Source organism: Hakea prostrata, chromosome 10 (assembly GCF_041222555.1).
Source record: "Hakea prostrata isolate BN-2017 chromosome 10, UWA_Hpros_2, whole genome shotgun sequence".
Lineage (NCBI taxonomy): Eukaryota > Viridiplantae > Streptophyta > Magnoliopsida > Proteales > Proteaceae > Hakea > Hakea prostrata.
The window spans coordinates 25584650-25594531 of record NC_142609.1 but is presented as its reverse complement, the minus strand read 5'-3'; positions in this window follow the sequence as shown (position 1 = coordinate 25594531).

Here is a 9882-nt window from a genome sequence, read left to right as displayed (position 1 = left end):
CCGTTTTGGAAGGTTTGCATGCAGGAGTTGTAACAGTTTATGACTCGACTCAAGGAACTTTGTCCGTGTTGGAGTACCAACGAGTTCGAGGAGCTTCATTTCTTTGCTCCGATTCTTTGAAGGAAGACCTCGCCAAAGCAAAGAAGTTCTTCAAAGGACTGCGCCCGCCATTAAAGCTTATCTCACACATATCATCCTATAGTGAGCTGGTGCTCAAGTGGTGCGGAACTCAAGAAGTTGGAAGAAACAGAGAAGGAAAGTGCTCGTGTGCAAAAGCCTTGGCGGCCAAGGAATTCTGGTTTGGTGGATCGCAATGACCGCCGTGATGTGAGACCTACACACCTACCCCACTCCCACCTTTCAAAGCTAAGAGTGTAGGTCAACACGGAGCTTTCAGCAGCCCGCCGCTTTAAACAAGATAGCGGAAACCGATCACCAGCAAATGCAAGTGCAAGTGCAAGTGCGAGTGAAGGCCTTTGTTCGAAGCCCTCCTGCTGCAGCCACCCCCGTTGGATCCAAAGAAACCCGTTTGCTTCTACCGCAAGCAAGCTGGTCATTTCGCTCGTGCTCGTCCGGCGGCCTCGCCCAAAGAGCCCGCCCCCAAAGGTGAAGAGTGCTCCCGCTCCTCCTCTCGTAGAGTTTTCAGTATTTCCAAGATCGAAGCAGATCCAAGCCATGATGTGATTACAGTGTACATTGTTAGTCGCTTCTATTTCGCATTTGTCTTATTTGATACGGGTGCATCTCATTCGCTCATGTCATCTCGCATTCATCAAGAAGACTAACCTAATCCCCGAGAAGTTGTCTAGTTGTTTATTGATTAGTACACCCACTGTCCTCATAGAAACTAGATAAGGGGTTATCTAAATGTCCCGTGTTGATTGGTGAGAAGAACTTGGAAGCCAATTTTGTGATTCTTGACATGAAGGACTTCGATGTTATTTTGGGAATTGATTGGTTGACAGCCCACAAAGCCGTGTTCCTTTGTTCCTCAAAGAAGATTCAGGCCCATATTTGTGGGAAGTCCGGTCTTTGAATTTCAAGGTGAAAAGAGAAGGGTTTGTAAGAAGGTGTCTGTCTCGACCGATGCAAGTCTATGCCCTAGTGGATGATGCTTCATCCGAAGGCAAGGGTATAGTGGAGAAAAGAGTCGATGAAGTCGAGTTGTCTCCGCGACTTTGTTGATGTCTTCCCCGATGACCTATCGTGAGTGCCTCCGGACTGAGATGTCGAATTCTCTATTGATCTCGTCCCCCGGTGCCGCTCCCGTATCTAAAGCTCCGTATAGGATGGCTCCCACCGAGTTGAAAGAGTTGCAAAATCAGTTGAATGAGCTCATTGATAGAGGTTTCAGACAGCCTAGTGTGTCACCTTGGGGAGCTCCGGTCTTGTTCGTCAAGAAGAAAGACGGTAGTATGCGCTTGTGCATCGACTACCGTGAGTTGAATAAGTTGACTATCAAGAATAGATATCCGCTGCCCGTAATCGATGATCTCTTCGATCACTTGAAGGGTGCAGTTGTGTTCTCAAAGATTGACTTAAGGTCCGGATATCACCAATTGAAAGTGAAGTCTAGTGATATCTTCAAGACAGCTTTTCCAACGCGGTATGGTCACTACGAGTTTAGAGTCATGCCCTTCGGATTGACCAATGCTCCTCATGGTGTTCATGGACCTCATGAACCGAGTATTTCATGATGTGCTTGATAAGTTTGTGATTAGGTTTCATTGATGACATCTTGATCTATTCAAGAGCGAAGAAGAGCATGCGAGTCATCTAAGTTTCACTTTGCAAAGGTTGCGAGAAAAGAAGTTGTTTGCTAAGTTTAGCAAGTGTGATTTCTGGCTTAAGAGAGTGGTTTTCCTTGGTCATGTAGTTTCAGCCGAAGGTATTCGTGTCGATCCCGAAAAGGTCCAAGCTCGTGGCTGATTGGGAGAGACCGAAGTCGTGAACGGAAATAAGAAGTTTTCTTGGATTGGCGGGTACTACCGAAGGTTTATTGAGAATTTTTCTCGGTTGGCTGCTCCTATGACTAAGTTGACCAGGAAAGAAGAGAAGTTTGTTTGGTCCGACGCCCGTGAGAAGAATTTCCAAGAGTTGAAAGATAGATTGACAAGTGCCCCGGTTTTGACTATACCCGATAGTTCCGGTGGTATGACAACTTATACCGATGCGCCAAAGATTGGTTTGGGTTGTGTACTGATGCAACATGGCAAGGTCGTAGCCTATGCTTCTCGGCAATTGAAGGATTATGAGCGGAATTACCCCACTCACGATCTAGAACTTGCCGCCGTTGTCTTTGCTTTGAAGATTTGGAGACATTATCTTTACGGTGAGAAGATTGCCATTTTCACGGATCATAAGAGTTTGAAATATTTCTTTACCCAAAAGGAGTTGAACATGAGACAAAGGAGATGGTTGGAACTAGTCTCCGATTATGATTGTGATATTCAAGATCATCCTGGGAAAGCAAATGTTGTTGCCGATGCTCTTAGTAGGAAGAACCAGAAGAAGACTTTGGATTTAAATGCTTTGAGTTTACCATTGTGGTCTTCTATTGAGAGTTTTGGTTTGGAAATCGTCCCCGAGAATTCTGATTTTATTCTTTTCTCGCCATGACGGCAAGATCTGGTCTTAGAGATAAGATTGTTGCTCACAGAGTTCCGATCAAGAGTTTTTGACCAAAGTTGAGAAGATTTCTTCGAATCCCGAGTCGGACCCCCGACTTTGGTATATCCATGGATGGTGCTTTGTTGTTTAGAGGAAGACCGTGTGTGCCCGCAAACGATGAAGTTAAGAATGAAATATTGAAGGAAGCACACCACTTCTTTATCAGACACCCGGGAAGCACCAAGATGTACAAGGACTTGAAGGAACATTTTTGGTGGATTGGTCTAAAGGCGGATGTTGATGATTTTGTTGCCAAGTGTGAGACTTGCCAACGTGTGAAAGCCGCTCGACAACCTCCATCCTGGATTACTTCAACCCCTTCCTATTCCTAGTTGGAAGTGGGAAGATATCTCCATGGACTTTGTGACTAGCTTGCCTCGGACAAGTAAAGGCAATGACACCGTGTGGGTGATTGTTGATAGGTTGACCAAATCAGCCCATTTCATTCCTATGAAGATCACTCATACTCCGGATAAGCTAGCCAGGCTTTATGTGGATAATGTGGTTCGTCCGCATGGTGTGCCATTGAGTATTGTCTCGGATCGTGATCCTAGGTTCACCTCAAGGTTTTGGAATAGTTTGCAGAAGGCCTTGGGAACCCAATTGAACTTGAGTACAGCTCATCATCCACAACCTGATGGACAATCCGAGCGGACAATTCAGACATTGGAAGACATGCTCGATCTTGTGTGGTGGATATGGGTGGAAATTGGGATGAACACCTAGCTTTGGTTGAGTTTGCCTATAACAACAGCTTATCAAGCAACAATAGGCATGGCTCCATTCAAGGCTTTGTATGGTAGTACTTGTAGGACACCTTGTACTGGATCGAGACAGTGAAAGAAAAGTCTTAGGTCCCGAGATGATTGAAGCTACAAGTGCTATGGTAGATATGATAAGAGAAAGGATTAAGTCTCATTTCTAACGAGACAGAAATCTTATGCCGATAAGAGAAGGACCGATTTGGAATTTCAAGTTGGAGAGAAAGTCTTTCTCAAGGTCTCACCAATGAAGGGTGTGATGAGATTCAATGTTAAGGGTAAGCTTAGCCCTCGTTACATTGGACCTTTCGAGATTTTGGAAAAGGTTGGACCTGTTGCGATCGATTAGCATTACCTCCGTCTCTTGCTGGTGTGCACAATGTGTTTCATATTTCGATGCTCCGAAAATACATAGAGAATCCGAACACATTTTGCAGCAAGCACCGAAGGACTTAGTGCTGATTTGACCTATGATGAAGAACCGGCCAAAATCCCGGATAGGAAGGACAAGCAGCTGCGGAATCGCGCCATTCCTTTGGTGAAGATTCGGTGGAAGAACCATACCCTCGAAGAAGCTTCTTGGGAGAAGGAAGAAGACATGAAGGAGAAGTTTCCTTACCTCTTTGGAAGCACAGTACGCTTTCAATTTCGGGGACGAAATTTCTTTAAGGGGGGAGAATGTGAAACCCAGCCCTAACCTTGACCCGGAAACCTTGTTATTTGTAGGTCCGATGACCCGAAGTAAAGTAAGAAGTCAGCTTTGGGCCATCCGCAAGAGGACTTGGTGTCCGGCTTTGAATCCATGAAGGTTGATGATGAGGTTCTATTTATGGAAACAGAATCCCGATGAAGATCTAATTAGTTGATGGACTTGGAGTGCTCTCTATCTTGGTTTGAAGGCATTTCTACCTACTAGGTAAGTCACTTGACTTGTGTACAAAACCCTTTAGGTTTGGATTTGATCTGGGCCTTCAATTCCCTGTTTTGGCCTTGTTGCCGCATTGGTCGACCGATTGGTCGATCGGGCCACGCACCAATCCACTCGACCAATGGGTGCCGTCTTTGGCAATTAGGTTGATTCTTGCTCTATTTAAGTCTAACCTCGAGTCCACTTCGTATTTGCTGCCTCCAAACCCTCTCGGAACGAACCAAAGACCTCTCGCAAGTCATCTCTCTTGCATCCTTGGAGTTTTCTTGGCGGATCTTCGTCGGAACTCTTCTTTTTGCATCAAAAGGTATGTCTACTCTCTCTTCTTCTCCTACATCTTTGTTTTTCTTTCCTTTTTGAGTTGAGACAGAGGAAGAGATGCTGCATCCTCTCGTTGCAAACATCTCTCGAACATGTTCTCATGATCATCCTAAGGATTTAAGGCTAGAACAATGATCTTAACCATGATCATTGCAAGCTTTTGAAGGATTCATGATCAAACCATGATTTAATCTCTCGATAATTTCCTAATCTGAATTCTCGATCTCTTTGGATCTTCTTTCATTGATCATGTTAGTGGTTAATGGTTGTGTTTTCTTTCTATGATCCATAATCCATAGAATTCTAGTTGTTCTCTTCTACCTTACTATGTGTTCTTCATGATGCATGATAGTACATATATGGTAGGTTTTATTTCCTTATTTAGATTTATGCTTCTAAGCCTTATTCCATGAAGACCTATGCATGTTTTCATGTTTTCATTACCAAAAGCAATGATCCATCCTCCTATAGTTCTTGTCTTTGTTTTCTATTTCAAAATTCATCAAGATCCATGTTTGATTTATTTATGGTAACTTTTTGTTTCCTAATTTGGATCTTGATACCTTGATTTGATTAGTGTTTTGAGGTCCCCTATATGTTAGAATACTACCGATGTAGTCTACCCCTTGATTAGTACCCTTTTGAACCACCAAATTCGGATTTCATATCTCAAAACTCGATTTTCTAAGTTATCGTCCGCATTGGTCGACCGATTGGTCGACCGACCACTCGACCAATCCACTCGACCAATGAGTACAAAGAACTCCAGAATTGGTCTGCTTTCGGATGTTTTGATATATATTCTGCTAGGGATCTTTCCTAATATGTTGTATATACTTGTTTAGGACCTTCTTCTCAAGTTTGCCAAGATCTTACTTGATTTCTTAGGATTCTTTTGCAGTTATAAAAGGTAAGGATGGTTATTTCCTTAATTACATAGATAGCATGAATCTAGTTTCTATATTTGAATATCATTAATATGTTTCCTAAATTAGATTCTTACAATGATATTCTACTGTTGCATAACTTTGATTACAGTAGCATTACTTATTCATATTGAATTGATTCATGTATGATTTACTTACCAATGTTATACAAGTGATTGTTATATCGATTTCTTTCCATATATGGAGTTACCATATATGTGATGATATGAATTGATGCATGTGTATGCTTACGTATGGTTTGGAAAGGAGAGGTGTCCTTTTGACACTTCTGTCCTTGGACTACTACGGGAATATTATGGGATATTTCCGGAGATGCCCTCCGGACACCTTCCTAAACCGTTGGATGACATATCTAGGATTGTCTAGTAGTGTTTGGCTAGGATGTCCTGTTATGTCGACCCTAATCGGAGGGGTATTGAGACCGAACGACCCGTGGTAGCAATGGGGATTCATGGGCGCTCAAGACCGGTAACCAACCCGTGAGAGGACAGGAATCACATTGTGGGGGCCATTTGTTGGTAGGGTTGCATATGGTTAGACTTGGGCTCACGGGCGCTTAAGACCGGTAACCAACCCGTGAGAGGACGTGAGAGCTTCCCGCTTACCATATGTGGATAACCAATAGGGTTGATGAGTCCGTAGTCCGAGTTGGTCGGTGCCATAGGATACGCCGACTCTAGTGTGAAGGATACTGGAAAGGATCGTCGTGACGAGGAATGGAAGTATCTCGGATCCGACTTGATGTAACCAAGTAGAAGACTTGCATTTGGCTAGGTATTACCCCGACATGCGCCAAGATTTATACCAAATGGTTGTGAGAGAGTGTGTTGACTTAACCCCCCGCCAAGGTTTGTCCCGAGGGATGAAGGACCCATTACCAATCGGCTGCTCAAGACCGGTGAAATGATCCGTGAGAGAATCCAAGATATCTTAAATGGTTGAGGATGTGAGTGGACTTTCCTAAAGAAGTACGGTGCTATGACTTAAAGCATGTCCGCCAACAGAGACCAAAGATCCATAGAGTTAGATTCATTCATTCATTGTTTGTCTCATATCATATTGCATTTATGTTTGTTCTCGGATCCCGCCATTTATGTTATTATGGATTTTAATCGCTTTACCGAGTTTCTTTGAAACTCATTCCTTTATTGTACAATGTTGTTAGACTATCCCGCAGTACGGAATACTATGACGGTCCCTATGAGGAAGCGCAAGGCGAAGAGACATATCTCCAGAAGGTGATTGCGGTTACCACAATTACTCGAAGATCCCACGGGTGGTTATGCTCCGTACGATGCTTAGTCCGACCATTGAGTGGAAGCGCCCTTGTGCCATTTATGAGATCTATACCTACAAGGATGTCGTCTACAAAGTGGAAAAGAATACTATCTCGAGACTCAAGTTCAGATACATACCGATAGACCTAAACTATCAGCGATCTCGCTATCTAGATCACCTTTCCCGCTTCTTCATTCCTTAGCTCGTGCTTCTAGCAGAGCCGCTTGTGATTAAGTTCATCAACCGACTTAGCCTTCTGGAGGTGGACTCCCGACCCCAGCCGGTCGGGCCACATCCGACGCTGCTTTGGCAGACATCACGTGGAGATCCAAGGGCCGAGCAGATTTTGGACGCATCATTTGGCGCCGTCTCGTGGGAAACGACTTGAAAAGCCATGGTGACTAGATCAGCAGCCGCAGCAGCCGCCGCACAACGCAATTCCGTGTTCGATACCCGGAGTGAATAATCCAGATATTCCCCAGAAAGCCAAAATCCTATCGAGGTGGATGATGGCCAGGGAGGACGTAATCCTCCTCCCCGATACAATCCAAGATCAATTGGATCAGGTAAAGATTCAACTCTTGGAGGTGAGCCAAGCACTCCGCATGCTCACTGCACGAGTGGTTTTACCACAAGAACCCGATCAACGCGATTCAGGGAGACGTGCATTGCCACGTGACCAGAGAATGGCTGAAGACCGGAATGTTGATCAGAATTTCCGTGAAGGAGACCGAGGACTTCAGGAGGATCGATGATCAACCGAGGCGAGGCGATCGGTTCGATGGACCGCAAGAGAGTACAACCGATTCAAACACAAGGTTGGATACAGGGGTAAGAACTCACTCACCCACCGTCGAAGAACCGTTCGTGATGATCGAGCAGCTTCGTGACGAGAGGAATGCTCGGAAGGACGGGCTGTTCGTGATGATCGAGTAGCACGGGATGATCGTGTTAATCGAGGTCGTGATCATATTGCTGAAGATCACCCGACCCAGATTGGTCAAGAATTGGCCAACATCAATGAGAAATTAGGGCAATTGGCTAAGGGAAGAATAATCGAGGATATTTACTCGCTCATTCGGAAGACTCCTTTTGCTGAGCCAATTGCGGGATATCGGTTTCCCCATAACTTCCGCTTGCCTACCTTCTCAACATTCGATGGCTCCGGAGATCCAACAGCTCACATCGGCTATTACCAACAGCACCATGGCGCTTTGTAATTCGATGAAATTTTATGTGGTTTTTGGTTCATCTCTAACTGAGCAAAGACAAAAGTGGTTTTCTAACCTCCCTCTCGGAAGGATTGTAACTTTGACGAATTGGCACGCCAATTCATAGGGCGATTCCAGAGTGGGATACAGGTCAAGAAAACGGAAGAAACCTTGTTTACCGTCAAACAAGGAAAGAGCGAATCGATCGTAGAGTTTCGCAAAAGATTCAACAAAGTGACGATGGAGATAGAAAACTTGGATGAACAAGTAGCCGTAATCGCTCTATTCACAGACTCACTAATCGGAAACTCCCGGAGTTATTACTACAGGATATGCCTGCGACTTATGCCGAGTTGGTACAGTAGATGCCGTAAGCGTGCTGAAGTCATGGAGATTCTAGATGCGCGCCAAGGAGATAATAAAGTCTCCAATAAGGAACAAAAGGCTCCCCGAGCGGTATGGTAAGCCAAAGAAAAATGTTCGCGATCGGGTTGGAAAATCCCAGCCTTGGCGCCAAAGGTCCCCCGGTAAAAGTGAGTACACTCCATTGAATGCTCCTCGGCTGATATTTTGAATATCCTCAAAAGAAAAAATATTTTAAAGTGGCCGCCTAAAATTCTTTTGAAACCCTGGGAGAGCAAGCAGATCGGGAAAAGTATTGCCGATTCCACAAGGACTATGGTCATTATACTAATGACTGCCGTCATCTCAAGGCGATATTGAGAGATTGATATCTCGGGGACATCTGTCCAGCTTTGTTAGCAGGAGAAGGGAGGAGCCACGTGGGCACACGTGCGGCTGCTCCAAAGAGGGATCGTTCGGTTAGTTCGTAACGATCGAGGGAGGCCCCGAAGTCTAAAAAAGGCAAGGAGGTGATTGAAGCTGCTACTCGGTCACCGATCCTTACCATCTTCGGGGACCAGAGTCCGAATCATTCCGGAGTCTCGAAAACAAAATCCAAATTTGTTGGAGCCGGAGAGGCGCAGGCGGAAGAAGCCGAATGGTGAAGATTCTATCACCTTTAGCGAGGAAGACGAAAGAGACGTTTGTTTACCTCATGATGATGCTATAGTCATCAAGGTAGAGATTGCACGGCGGGAAGTGCATAGAGTTTTGATTGATACAGTGGTCCGCAGCTGACCTAATTTCCTACGAAGTGTATCAAAAATTGAAGGTGGATCAGACTTGATGAAACCTTCATCTACACACCTATATGGCTTTGCAGGGGTCATCTCATGAGCGGAAGGATCGGTTCAGTTGGATTTATCCATTGGAAGTTTTCCTAAGGAAACAACTGTCCGAATCAATTTTTTGGTGGTTCGAGAACTACCAGCCTATAATATGATTCTGCGGGGACCATCTTTATCCAAGATAGGTGCTATTGTTTCGACAAAACACCCGAAGATAAAATTCCCGATCGATATGGGAATTGGTCAAGTCTCCTCCGACCGTAAGATCTCTCAGTAGTGTTATGTTGCCTATTTAAAAGACAAGGAGGGTCCGAGGAAGGTAACCGCCCTCCCCATAGAAGTTCGAGATGATCGGGGAAGAGACAGAGATGCAAAGGCCCGAACCAAAGGAGAAATCCGGAGCAAATCCAGTCAGTGTACCGAAGATGAGAAAAAGATTACTTATATCGGGTCTCAACAATGGAAGAGTTTAAAGATGAGTTGAAGTTATTTCTTCAACGTAATAAAGATGTATTCGCATGGTCTCACGAGGACATGCTCGGATCGATCGGGCCATTGCAGAGCACAAACTCGAGA